At 45.4% G+C, this 22,500-nt stretch overlaps 1 pseudogene; it reads left to right on the top strand.

Annotated features, from left to right (window-relative positions):
• LOC127918128 (janus kinase and microtubule-interacting protein 3-like) overlaps positions 1 to 18,437 on the top strand; it is a 37,091-nt pseudogene extending 18,654 nt beyond the window's left edge.
• Positions 18,438 to 22,500: the final 4,063 nt, after the last annotated feature.

The following is a 22,500-nucleotide window of genomic DNA, read 5'->3' as shown; positions in this document are numbered from 1 at the left end:
TATTAGGTGTCTCTGAGGATAGTACTGTTTAATATTAGGTGTCTAGAGGATAGTTTACTGTTTAATATTAGGTGTCTCTGAGGATAGTACTGTTTAATATTAGGTGTCTATGAGGATAGTACTGTTTAATATTAGGTGTCTATGAGGATAGTACTGTTTAATATTAGGTGTCTATGAGGATAGTACTGTTTAATATTAGGTGTCTATGAGGATAGTACTGTTTAATATTAGGTGTCTATGAGGATAGTACTGTTTAATATTAGGTGTCTCTGAGGATAGTACTGTTTAATATTAGGTGTTTCTGAGGATAGTACTGTTTAATATTAGGTGTCTATGAGGATAGTACTGTTTAATATTAGGTGTCTATGAGGATAGTACTGTTTAATATTAGGTGTCTATGAGGATAGTACTGTTTAATATTAGACTATGAGGATAGTACTGTTTAATATTAGGTGTCTATGAGGATAGTACTGTTTAATATTAGGTGTCTATGAGGATAGTACTGTTTAATATTAGCTGTCTCTGAGGATAGTACTGTTTAATATTAGGTGTCTATGAGGATAGTACTGTTTAATATTAGGTGTCTATGAGGATAGTACTGTTTAATATTAGGTGTCTCTGAGGATAGTACTGTTTAATATTAGGTGTCTATGAGGATAGTACTGTTTAATATTAGGTGTCTATGAGGATAGTACTGTTTAATATTAGGTGTCTCTGAGGATAGTACTGTTTAATATTAGGTGTCTCTGAGGATAGTACTGTTTAATATTAGGTGTCTATGAGGATAGTACTGTTTAATATTAGGTGTCTATGAGGATAGTACTGTTTAATATTAGGTGTCTATGAGGATAGTACTGTTTAATATTAGGTGTCTATGAGGATAGTACTGTTTAATATTAGGTGTCTATGAGGATAGTACTGTTTAATATTAGGTGTCTCTGAGGATAGTACTGTTTAATATTAGGTGTCTGCCTGAGGATAGTACTGTTTAATATTAGGTGTATCTGAGGATAGTACTGTTTAATATTAGGTGTCTATGAGGATAGTACTGTTTAATATTAGGTGTCTCTGAGGATAGTACTGTTTAATATTAGGTGTCTATGAGGATAGTACTGTTTAATATTAGGTGTCTATGAGGATAGTACTGTTTAATATTAGGTGTCTCTGAGGATAGTACTGTTTAATATTAGGTGTTTTATACGCCTGTTGTATTCAGCACATGACAAACAACATTTTCCTTCATCTTCTATGGAATGGTGATGTAGGAAAGAGATATGCTGCTGAGGTACAGACGGCAGGGCAGCATAGGGAGGAAGAAGGCCATCAGGCCGTGTAAACCGGTGGTAGAGACGTTCTTTGGTTACGATGAAGAGGCTTCTATAGACTCCGACGGTTCCTCCATCTCCTTCCACACAGACAGGACACCGTGCTCACCAGACGATGACCCGGGGGAGGTAAGACCTGGAGACACACAGTTCTGCTTGTCGTGTTTAAAGGGGAGTCTGACTGAGAGAAATAGTGTGATCAAGAGAGAGGGAGAGAGGAAAGAGAAAGGTCAAGACAGAGAGAAAGCGTGTGATCAAGAGAGAGGGAGAGAGGAAAGAGAGAACGATCAAGACAGAGAGAAAGAGTGCGATCAAGAGAGAGGGAGAGAGGAAAGAGAAAGGTCAAGACAGAGAGAAAGAGTGTGATCAAGAGAGAGGGAGAGAGGAAAGAGAGAACGATCAAGAGAGAGGGAGAGAGGAAAGAGAGAACGATCAAGACAGAGAGAAAGAGTGTGATCAAGAGAGAGGAAAGAGAGAACGAGACAGAGAGAAAGAGAGAGGAGGGAGAGAGAGAGATATATGTATGTTTTGTCGTCTGATTGCTCCCTGATGAAAGCTTGACGTTTCGACATTTGGTTTGTATCAGAACTATGAATGAATGTGGAAGTGTGTTTCCATTCTTGATATACAGCAGTCAATTACAGAAGTGTAAATATGCAATTCAACGTTTACCGAGAAGCAGACATATTGCCTGTTTCTAATGTTATCTGTTGTTTCTGATATTGTGTTATAATAACCATGGGGAGGGACAGTGACCTCTGACCTCCCTCACTGTTGATTCTGTCTGTCTGTACATTTGCCTGTCTGTCTTTCTGCCTATCTGTCTGCCCATCTGTCTGCCTGTCTACCTGTCTTTATGCATGTCTTTCTGTCTGTCTGTCTGTCTGCCCGTCTGTCTTCCTGTCTGTCTGCCCATCTGTCTACCTGTCTTTCTGTCTCCCTGTCTTTCTGTCTGCCCATCTGTCTACCTGTCTGCATGTCTACCTGTCTTTCTGTCTGCCTGGCTGTCTACCTGTCTTTCTGTCTACCTGTCTTTCTGTCTACCTGTCTTTCTGTCTACCTGTCTTTCTGTGTGCCTGTCTGCCTGTAGGGTATGATCAGGGAGGAGACAGAGATGAGGTTTCATCAGTTGACCATGGAGTACCAGGCTCTTCAGAGAGCCTATGCACTTCTACAGGAGCAGGTGGGCGGCACGTTTGATGCAGAGAAGGAAGTCAAGGTAAGAGGTGCTCTATTATGATGCCATTATCAAAACGTGTATTTCATTCACTGGGCAGTAATGTATTTCAGACCACTAGTCCACTGGAGGTATTGGGGTATAGTCGTATTCACCTGTCCTTCATAAATAGGACTCCTCCCAGGCCTGATTCAGCCCAGACATTCACATAAATCATGCATTGACGTCCGTGAGAGAAAATGTGAGTTAAGCACGCAAGTCTCAAACCAAAATGCTGCCCTAGAGACTGAACCAGGTAGAGACTGAACCAGGTAGAGACTGAACCAGGTAGAGACTGAACCAGGTAGAGACTGACCAGGTAGAGACTGAACCAGGTAGAGACTGAACCAGGTAGAGACTGACCAGGTAGAGACTGACAGGTAGAGACTGAACCAGGTAGAGACTGAACCAGGTAGAGACTGAACCAGGTAGAGACTGAACCAGGTAGAGACTGACCAGGTAGAGACTGAATGCCAGGTAGAGACTGAACCAGGTAGAGACATAATGCTGACAGGTAGAGACTGAACCAGGTAGAAACTGAACCAGGTAGAGACTGAACCAGGTAGAGACTGAACCAGGTAGAGACTGAACCAGGTAGAGACTGAACCAGGTAGAGACTGAACCAGGTAGAGACTGAACCAGGTAGAGACATAATGCTGACAGGTAGAGACTGAACCAGGTAGAGACTGAACCAGGTAGAGACTGACCAGGTAGAGACTGAACCAGGTAGAGACTGACCAGGTAGAGACTGAACCAGGTAGAGACTGAACCAGGTAGAGACTGAACCAGGTAGAGACTGAATGCTGAACAGGTAGAGACTGAACCAGGTAGAGACATAGAGACTGAACCAGGTAGAGACTGAACCAGGTAGAGACTGAACCAGGTAGAGACTGAACCAGGTAGAGACTGAACCAGGTAGAGACTGAACCAGGTAGAGACTGCTGAACCAGGTAGAGACTGAACCAGGTAGAGACTGAACCAGGTAGAGACTGAACCAGGTAGAGACTGAACCAGGTAGAGACTGAACCAGGTAGAGACTGAACCAGGTAGAGACTGAACCAGGTAGAGACTGAACCAGGTAGAGACTGACCAGGTAGAGACTGAACCAGGTAGAGACTGAACCAGGTAGAGACTGACCAGGTAGAGCCAGAATGCCGACATAGAGACTGAACCAGGTAGAGACATAATGCTGACACAGAGACTGAACCAGGTAAAAACTGAACCAGGTAGAGTCTGAACCAGGTAGAGACTGAACCAGGTAGAGACTGACCAGGTAGAGCCAGAATGCTGCCATAGAGACTGAACCAGTTAGAGACTGAACCAGTTAGAGACTGAACCAGGTAGAGACTGAACCAGGTAGAGTCTGAACCAGGTAGAGTCTGAACCAGGTAGAGTCTGAACCAGGTAGAGTCTGAACCAGGTAGAGACTGAACCAGGTAGACTGAACCAGGTAGAGCCAGAATGCTGCCATAGAGACTGAACCAGGTAGAGACATAATGCTGACATAGAGACTGAACCAGGTAGAGACTGAACCAGGTATAGACTGAACCAGGTAGAGACTTAATGCTGCCATAGAGACTGAACCAGGTAGAGCCAGAATGCTGACATAGAGACTGAACCAGATAGAGACATAATGCTAACATAGAGACTGAACCAGGTAAAAACTGAACCAGGTAGAGACTGAACCAGGTAGAGACTGAACCAGGTAGAGACTGAACCAGGTAGATCCAGAATGCTGCCATAGAGACTGAACCAGGTAGAGACTGAACCAGGTAGAGACAGAATGCTGCCATAGAGACCGAACCAGGTAGAGACTGAACCAGGTAGAGACTGAACTAGGTAGAGACAGAATGCTGCCATAGAGACTGAACCAGGTAAAAACTGAACCAGGTAGAGTCTGAACCAGGTAGTGTCTGAACCAGGTAGTGTCTGAACCAGGTAGAGTCTGAACCAGGTAGAGTCTGAACCAGGTAGAGACTGAACCAGGTAGAGAAAGAATGCTGCCATAGAGACTGAACCAGCTAGAGAAACATATTCTACTAGCGTTTATTATCATTGTATATAACCAGTGAATGTTTTTCTCTTCACTCCACAGACAAGAGAACAGTTGCAAGCAGAGCTTATTCTCTACCAAACCAGAATACAGGACCTGGAGTGTGTTCTGTCCCAGCAAGGACAGGTGACTGGATTACACACACACACACACACACACACACACACACACACACACACACACACACACACACACGCACACACACACACACACACACACACACACAGAGTTCTTTGTCACTGATTTCCTGTGTGTTTTTTTAGGATATGAAGTGGATCGAGGAGAAACAAGCCCTGTATCAAAGAAATCAAGAACTTATAGAGAAGGTATAAAACTATTGTCCATGATATTTACCTGAAGTGATGTAATCCAGGTGTGATTGGGAACATGTGATTACATTTCCCCAGTGTATTTCTGTCTCTTAACAGATCAAGCACATGGAAACAGAGGAGTCACGTTTAAAAAACGAATTTCAGGACGCCAGAGACCAAAATGAACTCCTGGAGTTCCGGATCCTTGAACTTGAAGTAAGAGCACGCCCATTTGACCCCTCACAACAACTGCTTTCTCGGGCGCCGCCCCAGAGCCCAATCCTCTTTCTCGGGCGCCGCCCCCTAGCCCAATCCTCTTTCTCGGGCGCCGCCCCCTAGCCCAATCCTCTTTCTCGGGGGCCGCCCCCGAGCCCCATCCTCTTTCTGGGGCGCCGCCCCCTAGCCCCATCCTCTTTCTCGGGCGCCGCCCCCAAGCTTCATCCTCTCCAATCTCTATCAGGTTTCACTGGACCTTGTAAACGATTGGACAGAAAAAATTGGTGAAAAAAAAATCATCTTAATGATATTCACGCTTTTGGAAATGTATTGTCAGTTTTAGCTGTACTCGTACATACTTTAGCTAATGAAAGAGTTGCAGGCTAGTTTTACATGCCCATGGTCTCCAAGATGGGCCATCTAGTAATAATGTCATCTATCACCATCCAGGAGAGGGAGAGGAGATCTCCAGGAATCAACTTCCACAACATCCACTTCTGTGAAGGCATCAGTCCACTGCAGGTGTACTGTGAGGCCGAGGGAGTCACAGTGAGTCTATAATAATAATATCACATCTATATATATATATATATATATATATATATATATATATATATATATATATATTATACTTACATTTACATTTACATTTAAGTCATTTAGCAGACGCTCTTATCCAGAGTGACTTACAAATCTATCCCAAATTAAAGTTCGAGGGTATCAGTCCACTGCAGGTGGACTGTGAGGCTGAGGGAGTCACGTTGAATCTATATCTATAATAATAATATCATATAAAAGGTGCTAGGGGGTAGAGGCTAGGAGCTAGGGGCTAGGAGAGTGTCTAGGGGCCTCAAATTCAAATCTTGACCTCAAAGCCAGTTCCACTGCATTTCTTCATTGTTCCCTTCTAATCAGGGCCTGATTTAGACCTGGGACACCAGATAGGTGATATTAATGATCAGGGCCTGATTTGGACCTGGGACACCAGATAGGTGATATTAATGATCAGGGCCTGATTTAGACCTGGGACACCAGATGGGTGATATTAATGATCAGGGCCTGATTTAGACCTGGGACACCAGGTAGGTGATATTAATGATCAGGGCCTGATTTAGACCTGGGACACCAGATAGGTGATATTAATGATCAGGGCCCAGTTTAGACCTGGGACACCAGATAGGTGATATTAATGATCAGGGACTGATTTAGACCTGGGACACCAGGTGGGTGATATTAATGATCAGGGCCTGATTAAGACCTGGGACACCAGGTGGGTGATATTAATGATCAGGGCCTGATTTAGACCTGGGACACCAGGTGGGTGATATTAATGATCAGGGCCTGATTTAGACCTGGGACACCAGGTGGGTGATATTAATGATCAGGGCCTGATTTAGACCTGGGACACCAGGTGGGGTGATATTAATGACCAGAGCCTGATTTAGACCTGGGACATCAGATGGGTGATATTAATGATCAGGGCCTGATTTAGACCTGGGACACCAGATGGGTGATATTAATGATCAGGGCCTGATTTAGACCTGGGACACCAGATGGGTGATATTAATGATCAGGGCCTGATTTAGACCTGGGACACCAGGTGGGTGATATTAATGATCAGGGCCTGATTTAGACCTGGGACACCAGGTGGGTGATATTAATGATCAGGGCCTGATTAAGACCTGGGACACCAGGTGGGGTGATATTAATGATCAGGGCCTGATTTAGACCTGGGACTCCAGGTGGGTGATATTAATGATCAGGGACTGATTTAGACCTGGGACACCAGATGGGGTGATATCAATGATCAGGTCCTGATTTAGACCTGGGACACCAGGTGGGTGATATTAATGATCAGGGCCTGATTAAGACCTGGGACACCAGGTGGGGTGATATTAATGATCAGGGCCTGATTTAGACCTGGGACTCCAGGTGGGTGATATTAATGATCAGGGACTGATTTAGACCTGGGACACCAGATGGGGTGATATCAATGATCAGGTCCTGATTTAGACCTGGGACACCAGGTGGGTGATATTAATGATCAGGGACTGATTTAGACCTGGGATACCAGATGGGGTGATATTAATGATCAGGTCCTGATTTAGACCTGGGACACCAGGTGGGGTGATATTAATAATCAGGGCCTGATTTAGACCTGGGACACCAGGTGGGTGATATTAATGATCAGGTAGAACAGACAACGAGTAGTTGTCCTCGTAGGGTCAGAGTTTAAATACCTTTGGTCTAGGGGGAGTGTTAAGGAGTTGATTTGAAGTTTAACCTGATGTTCTTGTCTCTTCTCCCTGGCAGGACATTATCATCACAGAGCTAATGAAAAAGCTAGATATACTGGGGGATAATGCCGTAAGTGTATGTTCATTTCCTATCTACATGTATGTTCATGTATGTCTGCCTGCAGTCGGATCCGCTCAAACCTCACTGGACTCCTTGCTCTGTCTATCTGTCTCCTCTGTCTTGATGGATCTGCTCTCTGCTTGATACTGGGTGTCTGATTGTTGATGGATCTGCTGTCTGCTTGATACTGAGTGTCTCAGTGTTGATGGATCTGCTGTCTGCTTGATACTGAGTGTCTCAGTGTTGATGGATCTGCTGTCTGCTTGATACTGAGTGTCTCCGTGTTGATGGATCTGCTGTCTGCTTGATGCTGAGTGTCTCAGTGTTGATGGATCTGCTGTCTGCTTGATGCTGAGTGTCTGATGGATCTGCTGTCTGCTTGATACTGAGTGTCTCAGTGTTGATGGATCTGCTGTCTGCTTGATACTGAGTGTCTCAGTGTTGATGGATCTGCTGTCTGCTTGATACTGCTGTGTTGATGGATCTGTCTGCTTGAGTGTTGATGGATCTGCTGTTGATACTGAGTGTCTCTGTGATGGATCTGCTGTGAGTGTCTCAGTGTTGATGGATCTGATGTCTGCTTGATACTGAGTGTCTGAGTGTTGATGGATCTGCTGTCTGCTTGATACTGAGTGTCTGAGTGTTGATGGATCTGATGTCTGCTTGATGCTGACTGTTGATGGATCTGATATCTGCTTGATGCTGACTGTTGATGGATCTGATATCTGCTTGATGCTGACTGTTGATGGATCTGATATCTGCTTGATGCTGACTGTTGATGGATCTGATGTCTGCTTGATGCTGACTGTTGATGGATCTGATATCTGCTTGATGCTGACTGTTGATGGATCTGCTGTCTGCTTGATGCTGACTGTTGATGGATCTGCTGTCTGCTTGATGCTGACTGTTGATGGATCTGCTGTCTGCTTGATGCTGACTGTTGATGGATCTGCTGTCTGCTTGATGTTGAGTGTCTGAGTGTTGATGGATCTGCTGTCTGCTTGATGCTGAGTGTCTGAGTGTTGATGGATCTGCTGTCTGCTTGATGCTGACTGTTGATGGATCTGCTGTCTGCTTGATGCTGACTGTCTGCTGACTGTTGATGCTGAGCTTGATGCTGAGTGTTGATGGATCTGCTGTGTTGATGGATCTGCTGTCTGCTTGATGCTGAGTGTCTGAGTGTTGATGGATCTGCTGTCTGCTTGATGCTGACTGTTGATGGATCTGCTGTCTGCTTGATGCTGACTGTTGATGGATCTGCTGTCTGCTTGATGCTGAGTGTCTGAGTGTTGATGGATCTGCTGTCTGCTTGATGCTGACTGTTGATGGATCTGCTGTCTGCTTGATACTGAGTGTCTGAGTGTTGTGTTCTCCTTATGTGCCATGTACCACCCAGAACCTATCCAACGAGGAGCAGGTGGTGGCCATTCACGCCAGGACCGTCTTAACGCTAGCAGAGAGGGTAGTTATATTCTCAGCTACTTACATTTCAAAAGGCTGTTTTTGAATCTTTGTTTGTTTGAATGCCAGCCTTGTCTTTGAATCCCTGTCGTACAGTAGGCTTTGTATCATTGAGTTAATGAGATGAAGTAATGTTTTATTCCCAGCTGAATATCCCAGTTTATTATCTTCTCCTTTCAGTGGCTTGAGAATATAGAGGTCACCAAAACAGCTTTAGCACAGAAAAGGATGGACATTGAAAGTGAGAAGGTAAAATGGCTGATCTATATTTTATTTTTTAACCCTTCTTATTTAGCATGTTGCTCAAGATGTTTAATATGTTGCTGATGCATGGAAGTACGTGTTATGTGCTTTGAGTGCATTGGGCAACTGGCAATATATTGTAGCCCGACCTACAGTATTTAACAGACATCTTGAATGAATGAAAGAAATAATGAATTATCAAATGAATAAATGAATTAACAAATGAATGAATTAAAGAAATTCATTGATGAATGAATTAACAAACAAATGAATGAATGAATGAAAGAAATAATGAATTATCAAATGAATGAATGAATTAACAAATGAATGAATTAAAGAAATTCATTGATGAATGAATTAACAAACAAACGAATGAATGAATGAATGAATGAATGAAATAAATAATGAATTATCAAATTAATTAATTAAAGAAATGAATTAATGAATGAATTAACAAACAAACAAACAAATGAATGAATGAATGAATGAATGAATGAATGAATGAATGAATGATTTTGTATGAATGTTCAGTTGGAGTTGGCTGGATGATCAGGTTGTGTGTTCTCTGCAGCATGTGTTCATTAAACAGAAAGGCTATCTGGATGAGGAGTTGGACTACAGGAAACAGTCCATGGCTCAGGCTCACAAGGTGAGACATTTCAAATGGACCCAAATGTTCCAGGAAAAAAACGTGCCTTTGTAAAACTAACAATCGCGCTCTGGATAAGAGCATTCGTGCTTCTACACCTGCATTGCTTTCTGTTTGGGGGTTTAAGGCTGGGTTTCTGTACAGCACTTTGTGACATCAGCTGATGTAAGAAGGGCTTTATAAATACATTTGATTGATATCTGCTAAATGACTAAAGTGAAAATATACAATGAGTGCACAAAACATTAAGAACACCTTCCAACTATTGAGTTGCATCCACCTTTTTGTCCTCATGACAGACTCGGTTCATCGGGGCAAGGTGTCAGAAGCTTTCCCCAGGGATGCTGGCCCAATGCTTCCCATAGTTGTCATGTTGGCTAGATGTCCTTTGGGTCGGTGGACCATTCTTGATACACATGAAAAACCCAGCAGCATTGTAGTTCTTGACTCAAACCTGGCACCTACTACCATACCCCGTTCAGAGGCACTTAAATCTTTTGTCTTGCTTAAATCAATTGAGACCTGGATTGTGTATGGTTGTACACATACATAATCCATGTCTCAATTGTCTCAAGGCTTAAATCCTTGTTTAACCCGTCTCCTCCCCTTCGTCTACACTGATTTGAAGTGGATTTAACAAGTGACATCAATAAGGGATCATGGCTTTCACCTGGATTCACCTGGTCAGTCTGTGTCATGGAAAGAGCAGGTGTTCTTAATGTTTTATATACTTAGTGTATAAGTTTTTATGGAAAACATTGAGCCAGTGGATCACATTGTCCACCCACTGACTAGCTCAGCTGTGCCCTCTTGTGGTCGTTAGGTGTAACACCAACGACCTTGCCACTCTCCTTCTTTCTCTCCCCATCCCTCCCTCCCTCCCTCTCTCCCCTCCCTCCTTCCCTCCAGAGGATCTTGGAGCTAGAGGCAATGCTGTTTGATGCCCTGCAACAGGATGCGGGGGCCAAGATATCAGAGATGCTGTCAGACGACGAGAGGGAGACACTGCGTCGGGCGGTTGAGCAGTGGAAGAGAGGGGTCATGATGGAGCTCAGAGAGAGGGACTCACAGATCCTCAGGGAGAGAATGGACATGCTACAGCACTCACAGCAGGTGAGAGGATGGAGCTGTGAGAGGATGGAGCTGGTACTGGTAGACGATGGAGCTGGTAGAGGATGGAGCTGGTACTGGTAGAGGATGGAGCTGGTAGAGGATGGAGCTGGTAGAGAATGGAGCTGGTACTGGTAGAGGATGGAGCTGGTAGAGGATGGAGCTGGTAGACAATGGAGCTGGTACTGGTAGAGGATGGAGCTGGTAGAGAATGTAGCTGGTACTGGTAGAGGATGGAGCTGGTAGAGGATGGAGCTGGTAGAGGATGGAGCTGGTAGAGGATGGAGCTAGTACTGGTAGAGGATGGAGCTAGTACTGGTAGAGGATGGAGCTGGTAGAGGATGGAGCTGGTAGAGGATGGAGCTGGTAGAGGATGGAGCTGGTAGAGGATGGAGATGGTACTGGTAGAGGATGGAGCTGGTAGAGGATGGAGCTGGTAGAGAATGGAGCTGGTAGAGGATTGAGCTGGGTAATGGTAGAGGATGGAGCTGGTAGAAGATGGAGCTGGTAGAGGATGGAGCTGGTACTGATAGAGGATGGAGCTGGTAGAGGATGGAGCTGGTAGAGAATGGAGCTGGTAGAGGATGGAGCTGGTACTGGTAGAGGATGGAGCTGGTACTGGTAGAGGATGGAGCTGGTAGAGGATGGAGCTGGTACTGATAGAGGATGGAGCTGGTACTGGTAGAGGATGGAGCTGGTAGAGGATGGAGCTGGTAGAGGATGGAGCTGGTACTGGTAGAGGATGGAGCTGGTACTGATAGAGGATGGAGCTGGTAGAGGATGGAGCTGGTAGAGGATGGAGCTGGTAGAGGATAGAGCTGGTACTGATAGAGGATGGAGCTGGTACTGATAGAGGATGGAGCTGGTAGAGGATGGAGCTGGTAGAGGATAGAGCTGGTACTGATAGAGGATGGAGCTGGTAGAGGATGGAGCTGGTAGAGGATAGAGCTGGTACTGATAGAGGATGGAGCTGGTACTGGTAGAGGATGGAGCTGGTAGAGGATGGAGCTGGTAGAGAATGGAGCTGGTACTGGTAGAGGATGGAGCTGGTAGAGGATGGAGCTGGTACTGGTAGAGGATGGAGCTGGTACTGGTAGAGGATGGAGCTGGTAGAGAATGGAGCTGGTACTGGTAGAGGATGGAGCTGGTAGAGGATGGAGCTGGTAGAGGATGGAGCTAGTAGAGGATGGAGCTAGTAGAGGATGGAGCTGGTACTGGTAGAGGATGGAGCTGGTAGAGGATGAAGCTAGTACTGGTAGAGGATGGAGTTGGTAGAGAATGGAGCTGGTACTGGTAGAGGATGGAGCTGGTAGAGGATGGAGCTGGTAGAGGATGGAGCTGGTACTGGTAGAGGATGGAGCTGGTAGAGGATGGAGCTGGAAGAGGATAGAGCTGGTACTGATAGAGGATGGAGCTGGTACTGATAGAGGATGGAGCTGGTAGAGGATAGAGCTGGTACTGATAGAGGATGGAGCTGGTACTGATAGAGGATGGAGCTGGTAGAGGATGGAGCTGGTACTGATAGAGGATGGAGCTGGTACTGATAGAGGATGGAGCTGGTAGAGGATGGAGCTGGTAGAGGATAGAGCTGGTACTGATAGAGGATGGAGCTGGTACTGATAGAGGATGGAGCTGGTGGAGGATAGAGCTGGTACTGATAGAGGATGGAGCTGGTACTGATAGAGGATGGAGCTGGTAGAGGATGGAGCTGGTACTGATAGAGGATGGAGCTGGTACTGGTAGAGGATGGAGCTGGTAGAGGATGGAGCTGGTAGAGGATGGAGCTGGTAGAGGATAGAGCTGGTTCTGATAGAGGATGGAGCTGGTACTGGTAGAGGATGGAGCTGGTACTGATAGAGGATGGAGCTGGTAGAGGATAGAGCTGGTAGAGGATAGAGCTGGTAGAGGATAGAGCTGGTACTGATAGAGGATGGAGCTGGTACTGGTAGAGGATGGAGCTGGTAGAGGATGGAGCTGGTACTGGTAGAGGATGGAGCTGGTAGAGGATGGAGCTGGTAGAGGATGGAGCTGGTAGAGAACCCTACAGTCCATTCCCCAGGGAGATCCTCCTTCTTCAGCTACCCTACAGTCCATTCCCCAGGGAGATCCTCCTTCTTCAGCTACCCTACAGTACATTCCCCAGGGAGATCCGTCTCCCTCAGCTACCCTACAGTCCATTCCCTAGGGAGATCCTCCTTCCTCAGCTACCCTACAGTCCATTCCCCAGGAAGATCCGTCTCCCTCAGCTACCCTACAGTCCATTCCCTAGGGAGATTCTCCTTCCTCAGCTACCCTACAGTACATTCCCCAGGGAGATTCTCCTTCCTCAGCTACCCTACAGTCCATTCCCCAGGGAGATTCTCCTTCCTCAGCTACCCTACAGTCCATTCCCCAGGGAGATTCTCCTTCCTCAGCTACCCTACAGTCCATTCCCCAGGGAGATACTCCTTCCTCAGCTACCCTACAGTCCATTCCCCAGGGAGATACTCCTTCCTCAGCTACCCTACAGTCCATTCCCCAGGGAGATCCTTCTCCCTCAGCTACCCTACAGTACATTCCCCAGGGAGATTCTCCTTCCTCAGCTACCCTACAGTCCATTCCCCAGGGAGATTCTCCTTCCTCAGCTACCCTACAGTCCATTCCCCAGGGAGATTCTCCTTCCTCAGCTACCCTACAGTCCATTCCCCAGGGAGATCCTTCTCCCTCAGCTACCCTACAGTACATTCCCCAGGGAGATTCTCCTTCCTCAGCTACCCTACAGTCCATTCCCCAGGGAGATTCTCCTTCCTCAGCTACCCTACAGTCCATTCCCCAGGGAGATTCTCCTTCCTCAGCTACCCTACAGTACATTCCCCAGGGAGATTCTCCTTCCTCAGCTACCCTACAGTCCATTCCCCAGGGAGATTCTCCTTCCTCAGCTACCCTACAGTACATTCCCCAGGGAGATTCTCCTTCCTCAGCTACCCTACAGTCCATTCCCCATGGAGATTCTCCTTCCTCAGCTACCCTACAGTACATTCCCCAGGGAGATTCTCCTTCCTCAGCTACCCTACAGTCCATTCCCCATGGAGATTCTCCTTCCTCAGCTACCCTACAGTACATTCCCCAGGGAGATCCTTCTCCCTCAGCTACCCTACAGTACATTCCCCAGGGAGATTCTCCTTCCTCAGCTACCCTACAGTACATTCCCCAGGGAGATTCTCCTTCCTCAGCTACCCTACAGTACATTCCCCAGGGAGATTCTCCTTCCTCAGCTACCCTACAGTCCATTCCCCAGGGAGATTCTCCTTCCTCAGCTACCCTACAGTCCATTCCCCAGGGAGATGCTTCTCCCCTCAGCTACCCTACAGTCCATTCCCCAGGGAGATGCTTCTCCCTCAGCTACCCTACAGTCCATTCCCCAGGGAGATTCTCCTTCCTCAGCTACCCTACAGTCCATTCCCCAGGGAGATCCTTCTCCCTCAGCTACCCTACAGTCCATTCCCCAGGAGATTCTCCTTCCTCGTACCCTATTCCCCAGGGAGATTCTCCTTCCTCAGCTACCCTACAGTCCATTCCCCAGGGAGATTCTCCTTCCTCAGCTACCCTACAGTCCATTCCCCAGGGAGATTCTCCTTCCTCAGCTACCCTACAGTCCATTCCCCAGGAGATTCTCCTTCCTCAGCTACCCTACAGTCCATTCCCCAGGGAGATTCTCCTTCCTCAGCTACCCTACAGTACATTCCCCAGGGAGATTCTCCTTCCTCAGCTACCCTACAGTCCATTCCCCAGGGAGATTCTCCTTCCTCAGCTACCCTACAGTCCATTCCCCAGGGAGATTCTCCTTCCTCAGCTACCCTACAGTACATTCCCCAGGGAGATTCTCCTTCCTCAGCTACCCTACAGTACATTCCCCAGGGAGATTCTCCTTCCTCAGCTACCCTACAGTCCATTCCCCAGGGAGATTCTCCTTCCTCAGCTACCCTACAGTCCATTCCCCAGGGAGATCCTTCTCCCTCAGCTACCCTACAGTCCATTCCCCAGGGAGATTCTCCTTCCTCAGCTACCCTACAGTCCATTCCCCAGGGAGATTCTCCTTCCTCAGCTACCCTACAGTCCATTCCCCAGGGAGATTCTCCTTCCTCAGCTACCCTACAGTCCATTCCCCAGGGAGATTCTCCTTCCTCAGCTACCCTACAGTCCATTCCCCAGGGAGATTCTCCTTCCTCAGCTACCCTACAGTCCATTCCCCAGGGAGATTCTCCTTCCTCAGCTACCCTACAGTCCATTCCCCAGGGAGATTCTCCTTCCTCCGCTACCCTACAGTCCATTCCCCAGGGAGATCCCTCCCTCAGCTACCCTACAGTCCATTCCCCAGGGAGATTCTCCTTCCTCAGCTACCCTACAGTCCATTCCCCAGGGAGATTCTCCTTCCTCAGCTACCCTACAGTCCATTCCCCAGGGAGATTCTCCTTCCTCAGCTACCCTACAGTCCATTCCCCAGGGAGATTCTCCTTCCTCAGCTACCCTACAGTCCATTCCCCAGGGAGATTCTCCTTCCTCAGCTACCCTACAGTCCATTCCCCAGGGAGATTCTCCTTCCTCAGCTACAGTATAGCAATGTTAAACATTTCTCTAATCTGATTTGACTTGTTCTCCACCTTATTGTTCCTCCTGTTTTTCATGTCCAGAGAATCAAAGAGCTGGAGGAATGGATAGCAGCTCAGAAAAGACAGATAAAGGAACTAGAAGAAAAGGTACATACACTGTGTTCTATTGTTCTATTTATTTAGATGGAATCTGACTTGGAGTATAAATGCTACAAATTGCTGTTTTTTTTTATCTGTCTGGCAAAAGAAATGACTCCTTTCTCTCCATTCTCTTCTTTTCAATTCGTTCAGTTTTTATTTTTATTTTTGTTTTTTTCTTTAGCCTTCATTCTTTGGTCATAGTTCTCCAGGGAAGCCAGAGCAAGTATGTCTTTTAAAAAAAATCTAAATGTCTGTTTTATTTTAGCTATTCAAATAATACATTAGGCTATATACTGTGCATGATATCATATTTTCCTTTCAGTTCACAGGTTTCCAGATTGTCTTGTACATTGTGTTCAAGAGGACAGGATGTGGAATCCAAGATGGCTCCCAGAAGACTCCTTCACACGAGAAACCAGTCAACTATGCTGCAACACTGACTTTAGAATTCTATCACCATGTTTTTTTTGTGTTTTTTTTAAGGACAAAAAAACGTTTTTTTATTTTTTACTTCAGTAACCTTTTTAAACCTGAATGCTGTCCCTCGTTAGTGATGATGATGATGATGATGATGATGATGATGATGATGACGTCTCGATGGAACACTCTATGGAAGAGTTCCTCTTTATGGATGAAGACGTCAGTGGAATTGAAGAACTCTTAATAAATGGGAGTGATTTGTGTCTTCTTTTCCCTGCTGAGCAGGTGGTGCTCTGGTCACTTCCCTTTGGAAGCAAGAAGAAGAAGAAGAAGAAGAAGAAGAAGAAGAAGAAGAAGAAGAAGAAGAAGAAGAAGAAGTTTGATTGATTGATTGATTGAAAAACAAACTGTAGTGAAGTCAGGTGGTACTCCTGCTCGGGGCTTGAACCTGGATCTTTTCTGTCAAACCAACACTTTAGCCAAGAGATCTAAAACCTCTTGACGAGTTCACTAGGTGTTGGGTTATGTTAAACGACGGTGAAGTGAGACATTTTTACCTTAGCTCTTAACATTCACACACACTCCACTGAAGCTGAGCGTTTCCTAAAATGGACACCATACCACTGTTTACACTATCTGACCACGCTGTTATTACACTCACAGGGAGCTAGTCACAGAAAGAACTTTAAAATGGTGAAAGCCTTCAGAGATGCTGCCCATACTTAAACTGGCTTTGTGGCCAGTGTGCCCTCTATCTATCTCTATGGCCTCAGCCCTTCCCCTGTCTAGTCCAGACATGCTGTGGGACTCATTAACTCCTCAAATCTCAGTGTTTGAAATGAAACCAGAAGCCAAACTGTGGTATTATTAGACATCGTGTATTTTTGTATGAATGAAAAAAGGCAAAGATTTTAAAATACATTTCTCAAAAGAGGAATAAATAAAATGCTAAATTAGATATTATTTTTTTGTTGATGAAGAATGAAGGAGCTTTCAGTGATTTTAGAATGTTCCATTTGATCAGATTTATGTCAATCGGATCTTCCCCCTTGGTGCTTGGGAGAGAGTGGGTTTGTTTCAGATGGGGATCTTGGTTAGTTCTGTTATGTCCTGAAGGAGAGGGTGGGTTAGTTCTGTTATGTCCTGAAGGAGAGGGTGTGTTAGTTCTGTTATGTCCTGAAGGAGAGGGTGTGTTAGTTCTGTTATGTCCTGATGGAGAGGGTGTGTTAGTTCTGTTATGTCCTGAAGGAGAGGGTGTGTTAGTTCTGTTATGTCCTGATGGAGAGGGTGTGTTAGTTCTGTTATGTCCTGAAGGAGAGGGTGGGTTAGTTCTGTTATGTCCTGAAGGAGAGGGTGTGTTAGTTCTGTTATGTCCTGAAGGAGAGGGTGTGTTAGTTCTGTTATGTCCTGAAGGAGAGGGTGGGTTAGTTCTGTTATGTCCTGAAGGAGAGGGTGGGTTAGTTCTGTTATGTCCTGAAGGAGAGGGTGGGTTAGTTCTGTTATGTCCTGAAGGAGAGGGTGTGTTAGTTCTGTTATGTCCTGAAGGAGAGGGTGGGTTAGTTCTGTTATGTCCTGATGGAGAGGGTGTGTTAGTTATGTCCTGATGGAGAGGGTGTGTTAGTTATGTTATGTCCTGATGGAGAGGGTGTGTTAGTTCTGTTATGTCCTGATGGAGAGGGTGTGTTAGTTATGTCCTGATGGAGAGGGTGTGTTAGTTCTGTTATGTCCTGAAGGAGAGGGTGGGTTAGTTCTGTTATGTCCTGATGGAGAGGGTGTGTTAGTTATATCCTGAAGGAGAGGGTGTGTTAGTTCTGTTATGTCCTGATGGAGAGGGTGGGTTAGTTCTGTTATGTCCTGAAGGAGAGGGTGTGTTAGTTCTGTTATGTCCTGAAGGAGAGGGTGGGTTAGTTCTGTTATGTCCTGATGGAGAGGGTGTGTTAGTTCTGTTATGTCCTGAAGGAGAGGGTGGGTTAGTTCTGTTATGTCCTGATGGAGAGGGTGGGTTAGTTCTGTTATGTCCTGATGGAGAGGGTGGGTTAGTTCTGTTATGTCCTGATGGAGAGGGTGGGTTAGTTCTGTTATGTCCTGAAGGAGAGGGTGTGTTAGTTCTGTTATGTCCTGATGGAGAGGGTGGGTTAGTTCTGTTATGTCCTGAAGGAGAGGGTGGGTTAGTTCTGTTATGTCCTGAAGGAGAGGGTGTGTTTGTTTTAGATAGGGGACCTTGGTTAGTTCTGTTATGTCCTGATGGAGACAAATACCTCCCATTGAATCTTCATGACTCCATGTTAAAGCAGATTGTGAATGAAAGATGTATTTTATGCATTATGTTGCCATTAAATGGGATCAAACCCTGTTTTTATGGACTAACTGCACCTTCATAACCAAGCACACACACACACCCACAGGAACACAACGCATGCACACACACACACACAGACACACACACACCCACAGGAACACAACGCATGCACGCACGCACGCACGCACACACACACACACACACACACACACACACACACACTCGCACTCGCACTCACACCCACAGGAACACAACGCACACACACACGCGCACACACAGACACACACACACACCCACAGGAACACAACGCACGCACACACACACACACACACGCACACACACACACACGCACACGCACTCGCACTCGCACTCGCACCCACAGGAACACAAAGCACGCACACACACACACACACACACTCACACTCGCACTTTTCACTCGCACTCGCACTCGCACTCACACCCACACCCACAGGAACACAAAGCATGCACGCACGCATGCACACACACACACACACACACGCACACGCACACACACACACAGAGGAACACAACGCACGCACACACACACACACACACACACACACACACACACACACACACACACACACACACACACACACACACACTCACACACAGAAGACCTGAAATGATAAACACAGGACGTCACCAGCCATATTTGAATACTAGGATAGATGACATCTCTTCTGAAATCAAATAAGGAAAGGTCTCCACCCCAAACAGAGGCCCAGGTAAGAATCATATTACAGGAATGCTTTATGACACATCTAGAGATGTATTATTATTATCAACCAATGTTGAATATTGTTTTATCTTTTGATATATAGTTTGTTTTATATATATATATATATATATATATATATATATATATATATATATATATATATATATATATATATATATATATATATGCAAGTGTTATGTGTTGGTTGTGTAAAGTGAATTGAGGCTCAGTTGTCTGTGCAGAATTCCAACAGCAGAGGGCGCTACACTACAGAAAATGTTTGCCATAGACGTGGCTGTTTCAATGCGTTTGTATGTGTTCCCAATAGGAATAGACTATGTGGCCTTCAGCACTCTACTCTGGATCGTTCCAATCTGGTTTGCTAAGGGTGAGCTAAATGTACACTGAACCTTCAAATACCTGAAATACTTGATATTTAAGCACAAAAGCGTAAAAAAAATTCTCCATGCCACTCTTGGATATGATTATTAGAAGGATGTAAAGCTCAATCCAAAACCATACACAAAAGGGGATTCATTTTGGATCGTTCTACAGTTGTAGAGAAGCAGAAGCTTCAAGCTGAAATCCTTTAATGGTGAAACTGCGATATGACGTCATGGCAACGCGCGTCAGAACAGCAGAAAATGTGCTGATTTTTATTATTTATTTTTTACCATGTTGCGCCATGCTCCTCACCTCCGCTTTATCAACCAAACAAAAACAATAACGACAGCGGTGGGGCGAACAGTGGTGCTGTTTCACCTAGTGTAGATTCCATGTGTAACAGTGATGCTGTTTCCCCTAGTGTAGATTCCATGTTTAAGTGGTGCTGTTTCCCCTAGTGTAGATTCCATGTTTAAGTGGTGCTGTTTCCCCTAGTGTAGATTCCATGTTTAAGTGGTGCTGTTTCCCCTAGTGTAGATTCCATGTTTAAGTGGTGCTGTTTCCCTAGTGTAGATTCCATGTTTAAGTGGTGCTGTTTCCCCTAGTGTAGATTCCATGTTTAAGTGGTGCTGTTTCCCCTAGTGTAGATTCCATGTTTAAGTGGTGCTGTTTCCCCTAGTGTAGATTCCATGTTTAAGTGGTGCTGTTTCCCCGAGTGTAGATTCCATCTGTAACAGTGGTGCTGTTTCCCCTAGTGTAGATTCCTTATTTAACAGTGGTGCTGTTTCCCCTAGTGTAGATTCCTTATTTAACAGTGGTGCTGTTTCCCCTAGTGTACATTCCATGTTTAAGTGGTGCTGTTTCCCATAGTGTAGATTCCATGTTTAAGTGGTGCTGTTTCCCCTAGTGTAGATTCCATCTGTAACAGTGGTGCTGTTTCCCCTAGTGTAGATTCCATGTTTAAGTGGTGCTGTTTCCCATAGTGTAGATTCCATGTGTAACAGTGGTGCTGTTTCCCCTAGTGTAGATTCCTTCTGTAACAGTGGTGCTGTTACCCCTAGTGTAGATTCCATGTTGAAGTGGTGCTGTTCCCCTAGTGTAGATTCCTTATTTAACAGTGGTGCTGTTTCCCCTAGTGTAGATTCCATGTGTAACAGTGGTGCTGTTTCCCCTAGTGTAGATTCCATGTTTAACAGTGGTGCTGTTTCTCCTAGTGTAGATTCCTTATTTAACAGTGGTGTTGTTTCTCCTAGTGTAGATTCCATGTTGAAGTGGTGCTGGTTCCCCTAGTGTAGATTCCATGTTTAACAGTGGTGCTGTTTCCCCTAGTGTAGATTCCATGTGTAACAGTGGTGCTGTTTCCCTAGTGTAGATTCCATGTGTAACAGTGGAGCTGTTTCCCCTAGTGTAGATTCTTTATTTAACAGTGGTGCTGTTTCCCCTAGTGTAGATTCTTTATTTAACAGTGGTGCTGTTTCCACTAGTGTAGATTCCATGTTTAAGTGGTGCTGTTACCCCTAGTGTAGATTCCTTATTTAACAGTGGTGCTGTTTCCCCAAGTGTAGATTCCATCTGTAACAGTGGAGCTGGTTCCCCTAGTGTAGATTCCATGTTTAAGTAGTGCTGTTTCTCCCAGTGTAGATTCCATGTTTACCAGTGGTGCTGTTTCCCCTTGTGTAGATTCCTTATTTAACAGTGGTGCTGTTTCCCTAGTGTAGATTTGATGTTTACCAGTGGAGCTGGTTCCCCTAGTGTAGATTCCATGTTTAAGTAGTGCTGTTTCTCCCAGTGTAGATTCCATGTTTACCAGTGGTGCTGTTTCCCTTGTGTAGATTCCTTATTTAACAGTGGTGCTGTTTCTCCTTGTGTAGATTCCTTATTTAACAGTGGTGCTGTTTCCCTAGTGTAGATTCCATGTTTAACAGTGGTGCTGTTTCCCCTAGTGTAGATTCCATCTGTAACAGTGGAGCTGGTTCCCCTAGTGTAGATTCCATGTTTAAGTAGTGCTGTTTCTCCCAGTGTAGATTCCATGTTTACCAGTGGTGCTGTTTCCCCTTGTGTAGATTCCTTATTTAACAGTGGCGCTGTTTCCCCTTGTGTAGATTCCTTATTTAACAGTGGTGCTGTTTCCCCTTGTGTAGATTCCTTATTTAACAGTGGTGCTGTTTCCCCTTGTGTAGATTCCTTATTTAACAGTGGTGCTGTTTCTCCTAGTGTAGATTCCTTATTTAACAGTGGTGCTGTTTCCCCTAGTGTAGATTCCATGTTTAAGTAGTGCTGTTTCTCCCAGTGTAGATTCCATCTGTAACAGTGGTGCTGTTTCTCCTAGTGTAGATTGCATCTCTATACCCTGATGAAGACAGATTGTCTGGTGAAACGTTGGATATCAGGTTATTAAATTATTACATCTGAGCTCCTAAAGTGTGCGGCTCTTCACTTTAATTTTTCAACAGATTCCATCTTTAATAACAGGCAGTATAACCTCTGTGAGAGAATCCACAGTCCTAACACAGTATGACCTCTGTGAGAGAATCCACAGCCCTAACACAGTATGACCTCTGTGAGAGAATCCACAGCCCTAACACAGTATAACCTCTAATAGGAGAGAATCCACAGCCCTAACACAGTATGACCTCTGTGAGAGAATCCACAGCCCTAACACAGTATGACCTCTGTGAGAGAATCCACAGCCCTAACACAGTATGACCTCTGTGAGAGAATCCACAGCCCTAACACAGTATGACCTCTGTGAGAGAATCCACAGCCCTAACACAGTATGACCTATGTGAGAGAATCCACAGTCCTAACACAGTATGACCTCTGTGAGAGAATCCACAGCCCTAACACAGTATGTCCTCTAATAGGAGAGAATCCACAGTCCTAACACAGTATGACCTCTGTGAGAGAATCCACAGTCCTAACACAGTATGACCTCTAATAGGACACAGCCCACACACAGTATGACATCTGTGAGAGAATCCAC

Source organism: Oncorhynchus keta, unplaced genomic scaffold, assembly GCF_023373465.1.
Source record: "Oncorhynchus keta strain PuntledgeMale-10-30-2019 unplaced genomic scaffold, Oket_V2 Un_contig_1324_pilon_pilon, whole genome shotgun sequence".
Lineage (NCBI taxonomy): Eukaryota > Metazoa > Chordata > Actinopteri > Salmoniformes > Salmonidae > Oncorhynchus > Oncorhynchus keta.
Note: the sequence above shows the minus strand (reverse complement) of the source record. Positions and strands in the feature narration are given on the sequence as shown.